We start from the raw sequence: 18,390 nt of genomic DNA, 5'->3' as shown, positions 1-18,390 counted from the left end.
GTAGCTATGAGCTGGAGCTTCATCGAGTTTAGTGTTTACTCAAGGAAACTGAGATGCAAGTATGTTATAGGCAGATACTATGGACCTTGTAAAGAGCAACTCTGAAGAACAAAATCAATCCAGGGCCCTTGGTAATGAGAGAAGCAGATGTAGGAATACAATTGTCAAGGTTAATGCTGATGTAAGGAGCTTCCTTAGAAGCTTCCAGACTTTCCTTAGCTTCCTGTGGCTGACTTTCGGCTCTTGTTCTCAACCTGCTGTGAGGCTGAAGTGAGTATCAGTATTTAATTTTTTAATATGTAGTTACATATTTTTATATATGTACATGTAAAATATAATCTCTCTATAGATTAAAACAAAGCAAACAAATACCCAACAGATAGAGGGTTTTTAGGAGAGTTAATTTACACGTTGAAACTTGAGCAGATACAGTGCTTGTCTATTAGCTTTGCTGGTTTTTGTGTACACGGTGCTGGGCATGAGTATGGGGGAAAGATGCAAATTGTCTTTTGTGAGGCTGAGGAGATGCCTTGCTTCAAGCAAAAGGAATTAAAAGAGGAGATTCCAAACAGAATGATACCAAGGTGCCAAGTGAGATTTTTGTTTGAGGAAGAGTGTGTGTGGGCAAAAAAATGTAAATATTTGCAGTAGGTAGTGATGGAAGGGGTAAAACTTTCCAACACTTATTTCTGTTAATTTTCTCTTACAAACAAAAAGCAAGCAATGATCATATCTGCTTGAAAAGATATTTCCCATAGCCTCTGGTATGTAGTAGGACTTCACAAAATGGCTGGTTTTATTTTATTTTATTTTTTTTTGCTTGTTTCTTTGTGTTATGAGCAAGACTACAGGCTGTAAGTGTCCCAGTATAGCTGCAGTAGTTGAAAGGGCAGAGACTGGGAACTGACTCTTACCCCTGATTGAAGTTGCTACCCTCATCTGTGTGGCATGTGATGTTTGTGCATGTTCCCTTCAGGACATGGAAGTTGGCTTGCTTTGCCTGTGTGTGTCCTGTGTGCCATTGTGACAGAAATCAGAAATTTCCCTTCCCTGCTCTTCCTGGCAATGTCTAGCTCTAGACACGGGGAAAAAAAGTCAGTGTGTCATACTCCCCTGGGAAGAGCCAAGTAGGCAAAGCTTTTACTATTTTGTAGGGCCAGGACTGCTGTCTGCATTGGTGATGGTTCTGTTTCTCACAACTGCTGCCCCAGTGGGAGCAGCTGGACAACTGCCAGATTGTGTCTTCTCTTGAGATGTAGAGGGTGAGTGAAAGCAGTGGCATGGTAGAATGTGCTCATTAGGCTCAGAAAAATGCAAATTGAAGTAATGTTAGCATGTTTTGTTACTTAGCTTCTCTGAACTGCCAATAAACTCAGGACAGCATTAGGGAATCAACAAAAAGATGTTCTGTATCTCTGCACATCAGCCAAGAAACCTAGTTTCTAGAAACACAGCCATCAGGAAACAGCCCTCCTTGAGTCATAACAGAGTCATCTGAACCTCTGTGTCTGACAGTAACTCAAAGCAATGTCCAGGGAAGAGCACAAAAATGTAAGGGTGTTTCAAAGTAAGAAAACTGGAGAGCAGCAGGGTTCTTGCCTAGCTGAGTGTGTCCCAGATCCTAGAAAGCTGAGCTGCCTGTGGCAGGTCTTTAATCAGACAGTTTGAATTTGAGCATTAGGACTTGATTCAGCCTCTCCTGCAAAGCTGTAATTTCCTCACTTAAGAACCTGTGAATTGAGCCTGAAGAAATCTCCTAAACACTTGGGAGTTGTCAGACTTTTCCCTTTAGATGGACTGCAGGTTGCACCGTGCACATCAGAGAGCCAGGAAGCATTTAACAAAGGCCTGGACAGAGAGATTAAACACATGCCTCTGGCTTCTGGAGAGGATGTCTGGTATAGCTGGCTTAGGAGGGGAACAGTATTGTACTAGTCGGAGTTATACTGTAGCTGACACTCCTGTTATTATTTATGTAATGCTTTGAGGCCCTGTTGTACTCAGTAACACATAATAAATAAACATCTTGTAAAAGACAATCCCTGGATTATCCCTGGAGACAAAAAAAAAAAAAAAAAAATTGACCTGAGAATGAAAGTGGAGATAGGGCAGACAAAATGTCTTGCCTGGAACCCCACTTGCAGTGGGTTGCTGGCTGAGAGGAGGGAAATGGAGCCCTGGCCTCTCTGCTTGTAGTGCTGAGGCCTTTGCTGAAACTACAGCCACCTGGGCTGGTGCCTTGGGTAGGTCAATGACTGCGTGTGCAGTAATGGGTCCATATGGGTCCATTCAGAGGAAGATTTTGGACGTTTTCTATATCGGAGAAGTAGATTTACATGAAACATACTGAAACCAACCTCTCTGATTAGTGTTACTGTACTTCTGATGGCATGAACAACCTCTTTGAAAAGGCAGGGTTAGAGGCTGAGTACTCTTACATGACCTGGTTTTCACTGACATTGTTTAACAGGAGTGATGAAGGTGTGGTGGTACTGAGTTTTGTGTGACCACATGGGCTTATTGGAGACACTGTTGTGTCTGTGCTTCTGCACCTTCTCTGCCTTAACTCCAGAGCTGGTCATAGACTGTGTTGAAAGCATGTGTGACTGTAATAGAGGTACAGCTTTTGTACTTATTCCTGTATTTCTATAGAATGAAAAGATGGCGGCAAGATGTGATCTCGTACATCTGTGCTTGTGATCTTAGTGTAGCATCACACTAGGTATTCTAATGCATGGTCAGACTGGGCCAAGTCAGCAGTCTGTCCAGCTTATTTTATCGTTCATAGTAGCAAGGCATACCTGTTGAATCAGTCAACACCAGCCCACTGTAGTAATGGGGAAAGAGGGATTTGTTGGTATCCTTATTACTTCAGCTTCTAACTTGCTCTTGCTTGATGATTGGATTTGTTTTTCTAGGAAGAATCTTTGCTGCTATGAGTCAGTCTGGCTTATAAGGATTTAGCTTTCAGCTGTCTTTTGCCTTATAAGGTGATGTTGCTTCTGGTATTTGTCAAGTTTAAAAAAATATTTGTAATCTAAAAATTGTCAGGCAGCTTTCCTCAAGAAACACTTGATATCCACTTCCTTCATTCTTTATGGGTTATTTTTCTTTTTTTCTTTGGAGGGAGAAGGAAGGGAGATTGGAGAGGAAAAACAAAACAACAAAAACTCAAACCAAAATAAGGCAACATCCAGGGAATGCATTAATGATGCTCCTCTGGGGACTGCTTGATTTATGTCGCAGTGAAATGTCAGACAGCAATGTTCCTTCACATACCAAAGATATAGCTTGCTTTCTGTTATGTGGATTTCTAGACCATCAAGAAGATAGTGGCATTCAGCACCTGCAGTAGTGAGATCTAGGATTCTCTGTTTTATTTAGCTTCACAAGTCACACAGGCAAATCAGCCACAGTTGGTCTACAGACCAAATGTCTTTGAAATATGGGGGAAAAAAATTGCAGCCTTTGTCAGGAGAGATGTCAGTGTGTTTATAGGAGCTGGGTTTTAACCTTAAGTAGGTTACAGGGGTGCTGCATTGTGCTTAGCTAAAAAATCTCTGCAGTTCCAAACTTAACATTTAATATACATCAAAATTGCTGTGGCAAAAAAAGGAGTGTAATTCATCATCTGCTGTGATAAAGCTGCAGTGGATGAGGAAAGACTTGTTTTTAAGAAATCTGTCTATACTACAGACCTTACTACCTACTTTCAGAGGTCGCACTGAACCACCGATGTTGCATTTGAGCATTACTAAGTATTTGAGAATAGCTATAACCCTTTGTGGTGTTGGTGTTCTTCCCTGTGCAGCTTAATTTTGTGGAATTTTAGTATTCCCATTTGGAAGATGCCTTTTGCTTGTGGTCATTTGCAGCATAAGCCACCCCCATCGATTAGGGCAAATGCTTTGTCAAAGTTTCAAACTTTGAAGAAATGTCCAATAAGTCAATCAGTATTTGGTGACTTGAGGTTTCATTTTATTGATAAACTTGATTGAAGCTGAAGAGTGTGTGAGGAAGTACACGGGGGGGGGAACAGCATTGTGAAGTAGGCAGCTGTAATCCTGGATTGAAAAGTGCTCCTGACGTGACTCCTTATTACTGCCTGCCTGTTTTACTCATAAATGTGTTGTTTTGTCTCTTGCAGAGGCGTCATTGAAGGGCTGGCCATTACTGGTGTGGAAAATCAAACGCTACTTCCAATTGCACCGTCTGTACCATCTGTAAAACCACCAGTCACAGTGAGTTTCTCCTATATGTTATATTTTCCCCAGTGAAGATTTATGAACTGTAATCTGTGAAAATATTCTCTAAAACTTGTTCATTCACTTTACTACCACAAAAAATAAACTGATTTACCAATTCCAAGCCAAATGGATATTTAACACTTGTCCTCCTCAAACTGGATTTGCAGTACTTCTGTGGCTACCTGCAGCGTGGCTTGGGATACGCGGTTGACAGATAAGCATATACTTTGATTGTTCTGGTTATTCATCCACTGACCAAGATGAGAATTGGATACAGTATTCTGTTCCTGCAAACAGCTTCTGAAGGAAAACTTCTTTAAATGAGAGAAGTTGTTGCTTAGCCAATGGAAATTGAACTACTCTGCTAGTTCCAAGTGCCAGAAGCAAACACATCATATTGTTGATAGCTGGTAGTCATAGGCAGAGACAGGAGAGAGGAGAGGGTGTCTGAGTGCTGTGGTGTTTCTGAATTTGTTGTTAGGTGTACTTTTGAAATGAGAGGCTGGGTTTTTTTTCAGGGCTGTAAGAGAGCTGGCTGATTCAGTGCTATTTGGATACCAAATATTAAAAATAGTGGAGTAAAAATTTTTGACTTCTACCTAAACAAAACACTGTGAAGAAAATGCTTCTCTAGTCCTACCACTGATCTCTGAATGTCCGCATAACTTGTCTGTGATGCTTTTGTCAATAATTCCCTTCTGTCAGTAACTCAGTAGAGCAGACTCAGGTGATATTTTGCACTGCTTAAAATGACAACAATTGTTCTCAAAGCTGTCTCTGGTTTTGTACCTTATATGGGGAATCTATCTGCACACATAGAAGGGCAAGAGTAAATCTAGGCCGGTGTAAATGTTTGTTTTGAGGAAAACATGAGGACTCAATGGACAACTACAACAAAAAAAGGTAAGTGCTTGAGGGAGCTGAAGACACGTGCAATTAAATACTGCTGAGTATTGAGGTGGCATAGATTGGGTAAAAGGGAAGCACTTATGCTCAGAAAACTGGTTTTCCTGAGAAACAATGACAAGAGCAGGAGGAAACAACTTTTTAAAAGGAAAGGCCCCACGATTTCAAAAAGGATATAGGAAAGAGAATTGAATACAATGTGTATTACTAGCCTCTGTAAATACTGCCGGTGCATAAATTACATAAAATATAGAAACTGAAAAAATGCATTGTCTAGTGAGCTTTGTTCCTTTGGAAGGATGGAGGCAGTTTGTAGTGTATATAGTGAAGAATAATTATTAGAAATTGAATACTGAGTGAAAGTAATCGTTTTAATCAAAAGTAGTTGGAAATTAAGCAGAGTCAAAGGAAATGTAGCTGCTCAACTGGAAGACTGCTTCTAGTGCTGCAAGTGTCCTCTAAGATGCATATTTAATGTATTAGGAATATTGATCAAGGCCATGGTGTACCTTGATTAGTGCTATTTTTCCTGATGGTTGTGATAAAAAATCAGCTCTTTAAGTTCCTCTACTTATTCTGTGAGGAAGAGCAGTGGAGTTACTGCTGGTGTGATATGGAACTCTGATATTGTATCAGGTGGTTAGCTTGGCTCCTTTTTATTTCTGATTTAACACAATGCAGAAATAAGTGCTTTAACTGCAAGAAATTGATAGGCTGTGGGAAGCTCAATTTCTGTATTCTCCTTTGAGGTTGTCATGTAAATCTGCAAATGAACTTTGCCTCTGCTAAAAGAAGCATGATCTTGTCACTGAGGCTGCACGTTTCCTTTTTTTCCTTTTCATAATGAATGATGAGGACTGTGTATGGATGGGAAGTGAAGGGAAGGTTGCATACCATGCCGGTGATGCTGAGGTGTCAGTATGGCATCCTGACATCCACTGTCCTCCTCTAAGTGCCAGGTGTATCTCGCCTCCACCTGTTAGAATATTCACTTCAACCCGGGACACCAAAGGATGCAAACAGCTCTCAGGGTCATGTTCATGTGTCTGTGTTGGAATACTTAGCCTTGTGTCCTCATGTCTGCTTAACTCAGCTGGTCTGGCTGTCATGCGTTGGCTTCCCATTGGGTTTGTGGGAAAGACTTTCACCTTTGCTTTCCAAATGTCACCACTCTTTTCCGAGACTGATTATTTCATAGCTGCACAGACTACCTCAAAATAGATGCTATCCCTGGTGTGTCGATGAGTAGCATCTTGATAGGATTGACAGCTATAAAACATTCCCTCTGAACTCTGAGATGAAAGCAAGCCGTTTCCTTTCTCCATCCAGAGATGTTTGGTTTCTTCGTGAGTTTTTTGGTTTTTTGGTTTTTTTAATTTTAGTTTTTTTTAATGCAACTCATATCAGATGCCATAGCAATATCTATGGCAGCATGCTGTGATGCTTCGTGCTATAGGAAACTGGGAATAGGGAAATGAAAGGCAACTCTGCCAAGCAGCTTCAATCTGTGTTGCTGGGACAGTACTAAGGACTCTTATGGCATTACCTGAATCTCACTGGTGTGAGAAGGAATAGGGTGTAAAATCAAGTTTGAGTTTACATGTTGAGGTTGCAAGGATGCTCCTTGGGGCTTGATCTGCTTACTTGTTAATGATGTGATGTACAGAACAGAATAAAGAAATCTGTTTGGGTCTGTGCTGCAGAGATATACACCAGCCATGCTTTGGCTCCCAGCCCAGGGTGAAAAGGATGGCTGATCACATGCTCTTCCAGTGTTGACATTTATTACTGTAAGGGAGAGATGTGACTTGGGTCTAAGGCAGGGATAACAGTGTGAGTGCTTTTTAATGGGAAGGTGGATTTTAGGAGATAATGTAATTTCTGTTCCACAATAAAGGAAGCGCCAGGAATTTTTACTTCATTCACTTTCTTAATTTTTTATTCAATTCGGACTCCTAGCAGTGTCCTTCCATCTTAAAATATGCTGGTAGTTAAAAAATCTTTTATTATGTCTGTGATTTGTCCAGTCTCATAAGCTGTTCCTCTTCATTCCAGAAAGTTAGAAAATGCAGGAAGATGGGCTGTTCTGCAGAAATAACTCTGTATTTGATCCTTATGAAGGTGTCTGGAAGAACTGAAAGCAGTGTAGGAATTTGGAGGGTCGATTAGTTGCATTCCTGTTTCAGCTGGTTTATTCATAGCTTTAACTTTAAAGCAAAAATAACTATTTTTAGCTTGCCTTTTTTTCTCCTCCTTATTAACACAAACAAATGTCTTACTCAGAGGAGAAGGTGGAGTTGGGAGGAAGGAAGGGTGGAATTGCTTCATTAAATCAGTTTTGTGTTCATCAGCACACAATTTCATTTTCGCATTACAGTTCTGAGTACACAAGAGTCACTTTACGTTTTCCAGAGAGGGAAGCCTTGTGTGCCGAAGAGGAGAGTGAGGGCCTTGGAGACAGCGAGGCAGTTATGGAATGCTTATGATTTCTGTTGAGTTTTCTTCCTCCATGCATGTGTGTTTTTTTTTCGTTTGTTTTGTTTTTGTTTTTTTTTCTGGTTACCTCTGATAAGGTTTGTTGTTTCCAAGTTCACTCTCTCGTAGCTCCTAGGTTGCAAGATACGGGCCATTTAGATGTTGTTAAAGCAGTAATGGTAGATCTTCTCCATGAGATCCCAGTGCATATTTGGTGAGAAATAAGACTATGTGTAGGAGGTGAGGGTCAGAACTAAGTCATTTTAACAGGTACACAATGGAGAGGGGATTCGAGCTCTCTTGTGTCTTAGTATATGTGTTTTGATAGTTTCTTGTAAGTAGTTTCTGATTTAGAGAAAGAGGCACTAGCACCTTTCTTACTAGTATATGACTTTAGCATTAACTTTTAATGTGATTACTTATTTTCATGTAGAACATAAGGGGTTGCTGAATCTGAAGCCTGTAGATCTGATCTGTAAAAAGAAGTGCAAATCCTTTGAGACTGACTGACAACCTTGCAGCCAGTGCTGTCTGGTCAGTGTAGAGCACTGCTGCTTGATTACCTTGAATCTCCTGGGCTTTGATGCTCGTTCTTCAGTAGTTGTTGAAGGCTTCTCCTCCCTCTATTAATGAGAGCTGAATGATTGTTGCTACAGTATGTCTGTGAAGTAAGAATGGAAAGCTGCTCACGTTATGTGAGTGTACAGGCTACTCAGCACTGTGTCTCCTAAATAATTTCTTCTTGGTATGTATTGACCCTGTTGTGTGTTCTCCTGGCCTGAGTCGTAGAATGCCCTGGGTTGAAAAGGACCACAATGATCATCTAGTTCCAACCCCCTGCTATGTGCAGGGTCGCCAGCCACCAGACCAGGCTGCCCAGAACCACATCCAGCCTGGTCTTGAATGCCTCGAGGGACGGGGCATCCACAGCCTCCTTGGGCAACCTATTCCAGTGCCTCACCTCCCTCTGAATACAGCTCTGCTGGAGTACTGGTGAAGAACAGAGGTTGTGTCTATTTAAAAAATGCAAACCTCCAAATCTTCTGTAGAAATAAAATAAATCCTTTCATATCTACCCTCCCTCCCCCACATCAGAGGGTTCCTAGTTTTCCTCTTGCTGCTGTTACTGTGTATGAGTTCAGAGCTGGAAAAGACAACCTGACTTTCCAATCCTCAGTCCCAAGGAAGGCTCCCTACTGCTGAAGATGAACAAGAGGCAGGAGTCCTTTCATCAGACTTTCAGATTCTCTTACCTGCTTTCTTCTTGTTTTCCACTTCTCCCACTGGGAGGCTGCTACAGAGAACAACTGCTCCATACTTGGATTTTTTCTGATCTCTAGCACAGAACTGTTCATAGTTATCTTGTCTCATGGCTGCACCAGGATCACCCTATGGGTTAAACGCCTCTTTGTTCCTTGCTTCTTCCCTCCTCCCCCCAGTTTATTTGCACCAATCCTGTCTCTTATCAGGCTGTGTTCTACCAATTTAAACAAGCCAAGCTCTCATGAGATAGGCCTCTTATTCTTAGCAGCACTTCTGTACACATTCTCATTTCAGTTAATCATCTCTGAATTATAGTGTGTCAAGTACTGTTCACAACGAGTGTGTGGGAAAGGTCTGCTTTCAATACTGCTAATTTCATCATCTAAATGTCAACTGTGATTTAAGCTAGATCACATGTTTGAGAGGGATCTTCTGGTCTTGCTTTGAAGACATCCGTAATGGGACTCCTTCCACTTTAGGGGTGTTCTGTCAATGGTTACTTTGATGTTTAAGTAGGTACCTTAATTTGAATTGGCTACATCTTGCCAGTGCATCTTGAAATGCCTTTCTTTGTTAGTTCACTTGAGTCTTTTACTGTTCAGAAATCCAATTTTCTTGTAAGAGCGCTTTTACTTGTAGACTATGTAAAGCAATCAGTAAATTAAATGGATTTAAATTTCAGAGTCTGAGCACTCCCATTTCAAGAACGGGTCCCTTTTAAGGTATCTTTCAGTATCCAAAAATGGCTCACTATTATCTTCCATCTCTGGATGACACTGGGCACTGCACCAGCAAGAGTATATGCAAAGAATGAAAATAAAGTCCATTATTTATGACCTCTCTGAGCTTCCTTGGCTTGTGTGAGGAAAGTGAAACTACTTGGAAATACTTCGCCTCCCCCTGGATTTCTGACTTCTTTGAAGGTTGTCTTGATCTTTGTGAATAATCTTTGGCTTATGCGTTTGATTTCATGCCAGCAAACTAAATCTTTCTATAATGCGCATTCCTTCAGGGTTTGTATATCTTGAAGATTTGAGGGATTTCTCCCACTGTTCCGTGTAGTGCTGTTCCCCTTCATCTGGCATGGAAGAACAGCAGGATATGGTTGTGAGCAAGGCACAATCTGCCATGTACAAAGTCGGGGTTTGTTACCTGGCTGTGCTGCAGGCTCTCTGCCTGTCTGAGAGTGAATTGCACATTTGCTTCCTGTATCTGCCTTTAAACTAGGGGCAATGACACTATTCCTGGACTAGCTGAGGGACTGTGCTTTCCTAAATGCTTGAGGTGACATGTTCTCTGACTGCTCTTCTGTTGGAGTTATAGTGATGGTAGTCAAAGCGACCAGTGCAGATCAGCTGTTTGCCCCTGAAACCTACCTGAAACTGGTTGCGTTATTTTACCCACAGAATGGTGGCAAATGGCTCAGTGTCTGAATGGAGATGCTTGACATGCCTGGTGTCTGTCAGGGGTCAGGACTGGGACCAGAGCTCTTTAACATATTCATCAACGACATCAATGGTGGGTTCAAGTGCACCCTCAAGTTGCAGATGACACCAAGCTGGGGTACGGCATGCAATTCAGAGTCACCTAAACAGACTTGAGCAGCAGGTCCAGGAGAACCTGCAACCCCTGCTATTTAATACAAGCTGGGGATGTACAGATGGAGCACAACCCTGCTAAAAAGGGCCTGGGGATACTGGTGGTTGGCAAACTGGATGTGAGCCCTTGCAGACCAGAAAGCCAACTGTATTCTGGGCTGCATGAAAAGAAGCATGTCCAGCATTGTGAGGGAGGTAGTCCTGTTCTTCTACTCTGTGCTGGTGAGACCTCATGGAGTACTGCTTCCAGATGTGGAGTCCTCTGTACAGGAGAGATGTGGACTTGTTGGAGCATGTCCGGAGAAGGACCACAAAAATGAACCAAGGATGAAACACCTCTGTGAGAATAGGCTGAGAGAGCTGGGGCTGTTCAACCTGGAGAAGGTTCTCGGGAGTCCTGATAGAGGCCTTTCAGTATCTAAAGGGGATAAGAAAGGAAGAAGGAAATGAGCAGACTCTTTAGCGGAGTCAAGGGGAAACGGTTTCAAAGTATAAGAAAAGATACTTAGATTGGCTCTGAGGAAGAACTTTTTTTCTTGCAATAAGAGCGGTGAGGCTCTGGAACAGGTTGTCTAGGCAGGTGGTGGAAGCCCAGTCCCTGGAGATGTTCAAGGTCAGGCTGGATGGGGTTCTGAGCACCTGATCTAGTGTAGGTTTCCTTGTTCATTGCAGGCAAGTTGAGCTAGGTGGCCTTTAAAGATTCCCTGCAACTCAAATGATTCTATGATGCTATATAGCTGAGTTTAAAGTTCTTACAGTTGAGAGTTTCTTAGGTTGCTAGTCATTAATTTGTCCTAAAATTAAGTAGATACCCTATGTCTTTTTATTATATTTTTTAATGGATATAAGCTACCTTGAGGGTTTTAATGAAAATCCCAGCATGAGAAAATGAATTGCTTATTCCTCCTTATTCTTTCAGAGTTTTGGTCCACATCTAAATGACTTTGGCAAAATACTTTCAAGCATTTAACCTCCGTGATCATAATTTTATTTATAATAATTAAATTCTTAGACAATTACAAGCTTTTGCCTCTAGAAAATGCCTGTGTGCTTGTCCTGCTAGATTGCTTTACTGGTCTACACATACAATTTATCTGATATGTATGCTAAGAAAGCACCCCATCTTTAAATGTATTCATCTTCTCTTAGATGGCACCCATTCTTGTGCTCTGGGCATCCTTTGTCACAAACTCAGCCATTAAAATAGCTTGCCGTACATCCTATTGTCCTTGAATAATTTTTCACATGTACAATTATAGTACCTTCTAGTTCCTTTCTTCATGCTTTTAGGGACAGAAAAAAATGTGCTGCTGCTTTTAAATGTATTCTTCTGCTATATCAAATGTAATGCTAAAGTTCATTGTGCAGTTCTCTTCTAGTCACTTGCTATAGTCCTTTAAAAGTGCAATTACATAATTTATATGAATTCAGAAGTAGAAAGTTGATTTCTGTACCAGCTTATTTTTTTTAAATACTCTGTGGAAGCTTGGAAAAATGCAGGGAAAGAAATAGGCATTTGAAATTGAAGTTTAGATTGGACTGTTTCTCACATACTCCACATGTTTCTGGAGTCTTGACTTGCATTGGTAGGAGTAATCTCTCAGTTTTAATAATTAGCTGCTTCTGGGTTATGATGCAATGTCCGCATAGTTATTTGTCCTTGACAAAGATTGGTGGTCAGTGTCTGGATTAGTTTGAGTTGAGAGATGAGCATAACCCCCTCTATATTTAATTTTGAATATGTGCAAGGAAACAGCCTTCTGTTTACAATTTAGTCTGAATAAGACTGATTTGTTTGCACCACAGAACCATTCACGAGCTTTAAATAGCAAGCAACTCATGATATGTAAGTGCTGTACAACTCCAGAACACAAAGATGGTCCCTAATTTCCCAAAGAGAAATAAATGACTGCTGCATTAACAAATACTCCTGCCTCTGTAGAGATGTCATGCTAGCTGTGCTCAGCCCTTCCAGAGGAAGGGAACACAAAGTTTGTTATAGGCTGGTGAGAGCTCTGCTATCTTTATATGCAGTACTGTTGGTGTGTTGGAGGTATTTAATGCTTCTAAGATGCTAGCATGCACACAGGAGGCTTCTTGTCCTGAGTAGCATGAGGAGAAGGTGGTAACCAGTCCTGGCTGTGCTTCTTCCAGAGAACCCCTTGCAAGTGAGCAGAGGGGCTGTGGGCTGCGCAGATTGCTTTTGCTACCTGCTTCTAACCAAAAGTGCTGTGCAGCCTGAGAAGAAAGTGGTAAAGGGACATCCGAGGCCCTTCAGCTGGGACCCTGGTCAGTGAGAGTTGTATGAGTTCTTCTGCTGGGGCGCAGATTTGGACACTTTCAGTCCACATTGTTAAGTTATATTTTAGGACTCCCTTGCCTTGTTCACCTATTAAAAAAAAAAAAAAGTTATTTTAACAGAAGCTGTGTCTTATCTTCCCCTTTGCACCTGGAAGCAGCATTTGAACCAAGGATTAAGAGCTGAGGGACAGTCCTGCTGACATGAACTTAAGGGAGAATTTTGAAGAAGCAAAACTCTTGTCTTGAGAATTTTCCTCTGATGGCTCTTTTCATGCTTTTGAGCATCAGTGGAGTGCTGCTTGTATTAATCTGCAGACTCAGGAATATAGCGTAGCTCTCATTTGCATTTTGTGTGTATTTGAAAGGCTATCTCTGCAACTGTAAAGACTACATCTTGATTCATTTTAATTGGTAACATAGATCGTACAGAAACTCAGGACTTTGCATTCTCTGGAGTAAAATTTCCAGTCAGCGCAGAAAGTGGATTCATTTTTGCAAACCCATGTCTGTACTTGAATCTCAAGTTAGGTGCTGCAATCAGTTTGACAGTCAGTGCAATGAATCCACTATTACCTTTAAATACCTAGAGACTTGCTGTCCACATTTGACTGAGTTATATGGGCTCATCTTCCAGTCAGTAAAGAGAAATAGATGTTTTGGGATGCAGTTCATCTGACCCCTTTTTAGACAACTGCTTTAAAATGAGATGTGTTTTACCCTGGAAGTGCTTATTTCTCTGTCAGCTCTAGCGGTGGTCTAGGCAACTAGACAGAAGTTCATGTCAACATTGGCTCAAATGGATCCCTTATAAAATGCATACAGTTTTAAATTTAACTTATTAGGTGTATTCAGTAAAGCATTGTCCCTAACCAGCAGACACGTCCTTGTGCCCAGGAAGCAGGTTGTGTGCTGTAATTTCTTCTGTTTTAATTCTCCATCTCTCTATTTAAGTGACTGAAAATTTTTCCATTGTGACAGGAGCATTGCCTTTAGAAAGCTCATTTATCTAAACAAATACTTTCTGTGGTATTTTTCCACTAGCGTTGGCCTTTTGCTTATCTATCTTAGAGCTGGATTAACTTCAGAAAGGCAAAAGTGCCTCGTATAGAACTCCAAGGCACATTTATTTCTTTGACCAGTAAATCAGTATCATAGCTCCCTAGGGACTGGGAAAGAGGTATATTATGCTGGAGTCGTACTTCGGAGTCTACTTTCTTAAATGCTGAATTTCCAAGGAAAGGTATAAATCTCCTTTTGTGATGGAGAAGAATCTATATGAAACACTTTTCAGTAGCCTTATTCTCTTTGTGTTCATGCTTTGCCTCTCTTTTCTGCCTTCCTCCCTTTCCTCAGGTGCTACAGTATATTATTGTCCTTTGAGGTAAGCGTAACTTCTTTGTCACTGTACGGTACACATTTGTATTCAGGGGGATTTTTTCCTGTGTCAAAGCCAGTATTTCGTTGCTTTGTAACCTTCTTGGAACCCTTCAGCTAATATTTCTCGTCCTCTCTCTTTTATTGACTGTGGTACATTGAGTATTGCTTCCCTCCCTAGTAATTTTTTCGATTTTATTCATGATAAATACATCCATTTTAGGAAGCAGCAAAACCCATTTACTAAGAAAAGCAAGGCTGGTTGTAGAGGCTTGATGGAAGCGGCAATAGGAGGCACACTCTTGAGTCACATTTGTTTTATAGACGAAGTTTAGTGTGCAGCACAGAGGCGCACATTCTGGCTCTGCAGGATCTTTCTGTTTGTGTTCAGGTGGTTTCTTCTACAGTTTGAGAGGCTGTGCTGAGCTAGGCTGGTTTAGTTGAACAGAAAATGCAATGTACTGTGGTTCAGTTCTCCACTCTGGTGCTAGTTCAGTAGTAATCCTAGATGCTTTGTTGCTTCTGTGCCTCTTTTTTTTTTCCCCCCACCATTCCTGTATGCTTGCTTTGCAAGCTCTGTCAAGAAGAAACTTCATGCTTTCAGTGCCAGTACAAAGGATGATTTCTATTTTTGTTTTTCTCTCCTTCTGCTCCGTTTTGGAGATATTCTGAGGAGATGCTGGAGTTCCAATAGCTGAATATTGTTTTCCTGATACTTTTTTTGCTTTCCTTCCCCTGGTCACCTTGGGCATATAATCTTGGCACAGTCTTGTCATATGTTTGTTTTAGAAGACTGGAAATGTACGTGGCATGTAAGGAAGGAAGAAGCACTCACCTGCATTGCAAATATCAACCACTGTGTTTAACGTTTACTTTACAGCAGTCCCTATTTTGATAATCTTCTCTTTAATTTATAGATAATCCAAGCCCTTGTTCTGCATCTCCCATTGGCATTCTCCCAGCCTCACAAGGACGCAGTCCAACCAAAACTGGAAACATCTGCCCTTTATGACTGTTGAGCACTCAAGAGTTTTGATACCCTGCTTTGAAAGTGCTGGAAACATAAATGACAAGTCTGTCCACGGAGCAAACGAAGAAAAACATTCAACACTGGAATTTTTCAGGATGAAGTATTGGTAGAGAGCAGTAGGATAGGTAGAGAGCAGTAGGAGAGAGTTGGTGGTAGGAAAATTTAGCAAGTTTAATATTTTGGGGGATGTTTTAATTGGATAGGTTGGGAGAGAGAGAACATGATGCTGGAAACAAGTCGTGGAGTCCTGGGAAGAGGGAGGGAAAGTAATTGTAAACATGACCAGCAAATAATATACTTCATGAGCAAATTCTATTTAAATGTAAATTACCCAATGTGATTTTTTTAGTGGAATTTTAGTAGCATGGTGTGGAAAGACAGAAGTATTTTTCCTATATTTAAATATGTGATTCAGACAGCTGTAGAGAGCCGCCATCCCCCTTCTCTCTACCTCTTCTCACTTAACTTCTTTCCTTTGAACTCCTTAGAGCCATTCCCTGCAGCGATGCTTCCAGGTAGTGACAGCTAGGATGTTCATTTGAGTCACCAGAGCGCTGTCAGGGCCAATTAGCATCCTAATGACTGGCATGTACCTTCTTGATAACATTCAGTCTGTGCTTTATACCAGGGGACCTAGCCTCTCAAGAACCCATCTTGTCTCATCTGGTCCATACCAGTTGTATAAACTTGTTTTTTACCCTTAAAAAAAAAAAGGAAAGAGGAAAAAGAAAATTTCCATTTTATCTTGTCTTCTGGGTCCCAGGGACTTTGACATAGAACAAATACACTGTCCTTCCCTTTAGTTGGAAATGACAAATTCTGGCTATGGGAGAGTTGAATCAAGCAGCTCTTTTTACAGCTGCTGAAGAATTGAGGATGGAGCCTCAGTTCAGGTTAAGCAAGGCAGTATTTGTTCTTTAGAGCTGTGTTGAATAAGATCAAAGAAGCCATATAGTCTTTAAACTTTAAATGCCTGGTCAGTACTGATACTGGCTAGGCTGGTACTTTCCTGAAATTACTGCTACCTGTTGTTTGGCTGTCTGCTGCTAAATCTGCTTCATAGTGGACCAGCACCTGCAGTTGAAGCTGTGCTTTGGTCATTCAGTCAAAATAGGGCTGAATGCTGTGCTGAGAGCTTTTCTGCAGCATAGACGGAGGCACACAGGTGAGAAGGTTTTGGGGAGGTTTCACAGCTGCAAGGTTGGAGTGGACAAAGTATAAGCCTGTTGCTCAGGCAACCTTAACAGGTATGGAGTTTCTTTGTGCTATGCTTTTCTGGGCTGGAGGGGGAGCAATGCTTTGGCAATAGCAGAGTTAAATGCTGACATACGAAATCACTCAATTTCTGTGCTGTTTTTTCATGTAGTGACAACTCATTTTTTCCAGAGTAACTCATGACTTCTAGTCTTCAAAGTCAGTTTCTTGTTGTTATTGTCTAACCCTGCCCCATGTCCGCAGCTCTCCAAGAGTTTTAATGAAGTGCTGTGATGCCATGGCCAGCTGGCTGGCACACTGTTAGTGCTGGCACAGCTACACTAGGTCAGCTGGAGGGAGAGGTCAACAATTTAATGGTCCTTAGGAGAAGCCAAATAGCCTGTGATGCTGTCAGGAGAAAAAAAAAAAAAGGTGCACAGAGCAGTGTGTGCAGTGGCTGGACTGTGCAGCAGGCAGAATTTGTTTGCCTTTCACTAGTAGTGTAACTTTTAACATTATAGATTTGAAAGATACTGGTAAGATGTTAAGCACAAAAAATTCTGTTCCCCATTAGAGACAGCAGATCCCAAATGTGAGCTCTGGAGACTGAATGAGCAATAATTGTTGTCGTTAGAAAGGTCATTAGAACTTCTGGAGAAACACACAAATACCTCTTCCACCTCCTATTTAAATTATGGTCATAGATTTGATCTGCAACATCAGAAGAACTTGATGCTAAAAAAGATGCAGATAAAGGACGGATGGAACACTGGTGTTCCTTCAAGTATTTGCGTGTACATCTTTATCTCTTTTGGATGTATCACTTGGAGAACTAAACCTATGTCCTGAAGCCCATTTTAAGAAGTGCTGTTTATAATGCCATGGGAGCTGTTACACCTTAGTTTGTATGTACTGAGACTTTTTTTCCCTATAGTAGTCTGTTTGCATACCTAATTCTGACTTAGAACTGTTCTGTGTCACTCAACAAAGTAAGGAAGGTAGCTAATTCTGTGGATGGCTTAACAAGTACACAGTGCCCTGCAGCTTTCCCGCGTATGCACCAGAAGTATAAGCTGTCAGGCTAGGCTTCAGGAGCTCTGCTACGGATATTGGCTACTCTGCATGTGTCTCTTAGGAGCCAGGGATTGGTTCATTTGTCAATGCCACAGACCCATAGTGGAACCTGAACCAGTCCTCCTGTGGTGAAGGTTTCCCAGCCTTCAGAGCAATCTGGTCTGTGCGATATTGAAGCCAGAGTCTGAGTGTGGGGGCTGAGGCTTGAGGCTGATCTCCAGGTGCTCTGGAAAACATAAATGTAGTTCATGTGACTGGATGTTATCTATTGTAGCTGAGTCTGCAAAAATCACTTAGATCTGTAACTACTGCTGATCTCCTGGGGATTAAGTGCCTACATGGCTTTGTTTATCAAAACTTTCTACTTCAGTTCTCCTTTTGCAAAATCAATGAAGTTCTACTTCTTCTTTTCACCTCCCAGACTGCCTGTGTAAAGATGCCTAGAATTTATCTTGAGGATTTATTTTTAAAACAATGGGGACATGCTTTCAGTTGGCTCTGTTGTCATCACAGGGTAATTATTGCTCTGTGTCAGAAGATGGGTCTGCTATTCAAAGGTTTCTGAACAAACCCATAGCAAAAATCAAAGTCTGTAGCTCAAAGTAAAGTGTGGTCAAATCAATACCCTGAACTCCGTGGTTTTCCGTAGTATATGATAGTTCTTACAGATTAATGTAAATGCAAAAGCCCATCTAGAGAAAGCTAACCTCAGGATTTCATGATTGCATTAGACACTTCAAATGACTGGGTAAAGATTTGTATTTTTGGAACACATTTGTTCTCCGTGCAGCTCAGATCTTAGTTCAGTGGTGAATTACTTTAAATTTGAAAATGAACTCTCTGTCCTGGTGTCAGAATGCATTATAATCTTAATGGTAACTTATAAGAGAAAACAAGTATTTTGACTTATACTTTTTTCATTGTCATA

The 18,390-nt window shown here is 41.2% G+C and overlaps 1 protein-coding gene across 2 annotated transcripts in view; it reads left to right on the top strand.

Annotated features, from left to right (window-relative positions):
- Positions 1–248: 248 nt before the first annotated feature.
- TSPAN4 (tetraspanin 4) overlaps positions 249–18,390 on the top strand; it is a 338,400-nt gene continuing 320,258 nt past the window's right edge. The window contains exons 1-2 of one of the 2 annotated variants that reach the window (XM_031553462.1): positions 249–270; positions 4,148–4,241. The gene's annotated coding sequence lies outside the window, so the exon portion shown is untranslated. Of the gene's footprint in view, positions 271–4,147; positions 4,242–18,390 lie in introns of those variants that run through there. The other variant, XM_019615427.2, reaches the window with a different exon arrangement.

This window comes from Meleagris gallopavo, chromosome 5 (genome assembly GCF_000146605.3).
Source record: "Meleagris gallopavo isolate NT-WF06-2002-E0010 breed Aviagen turkey brand Nicholas breeding stock chromosome 5, Turkey_5.1, whole genome shotgun sequence".
Classification (NCBI taxonomy): Eukaryota; Metazoa; Chordata; class Aves; order Galliformes; family Phasianidae; genus Meleagris; species Meleagris gallopavo.
This window is presented reverse-complemented; position numbering and strand designations above follow the sequence as displayed.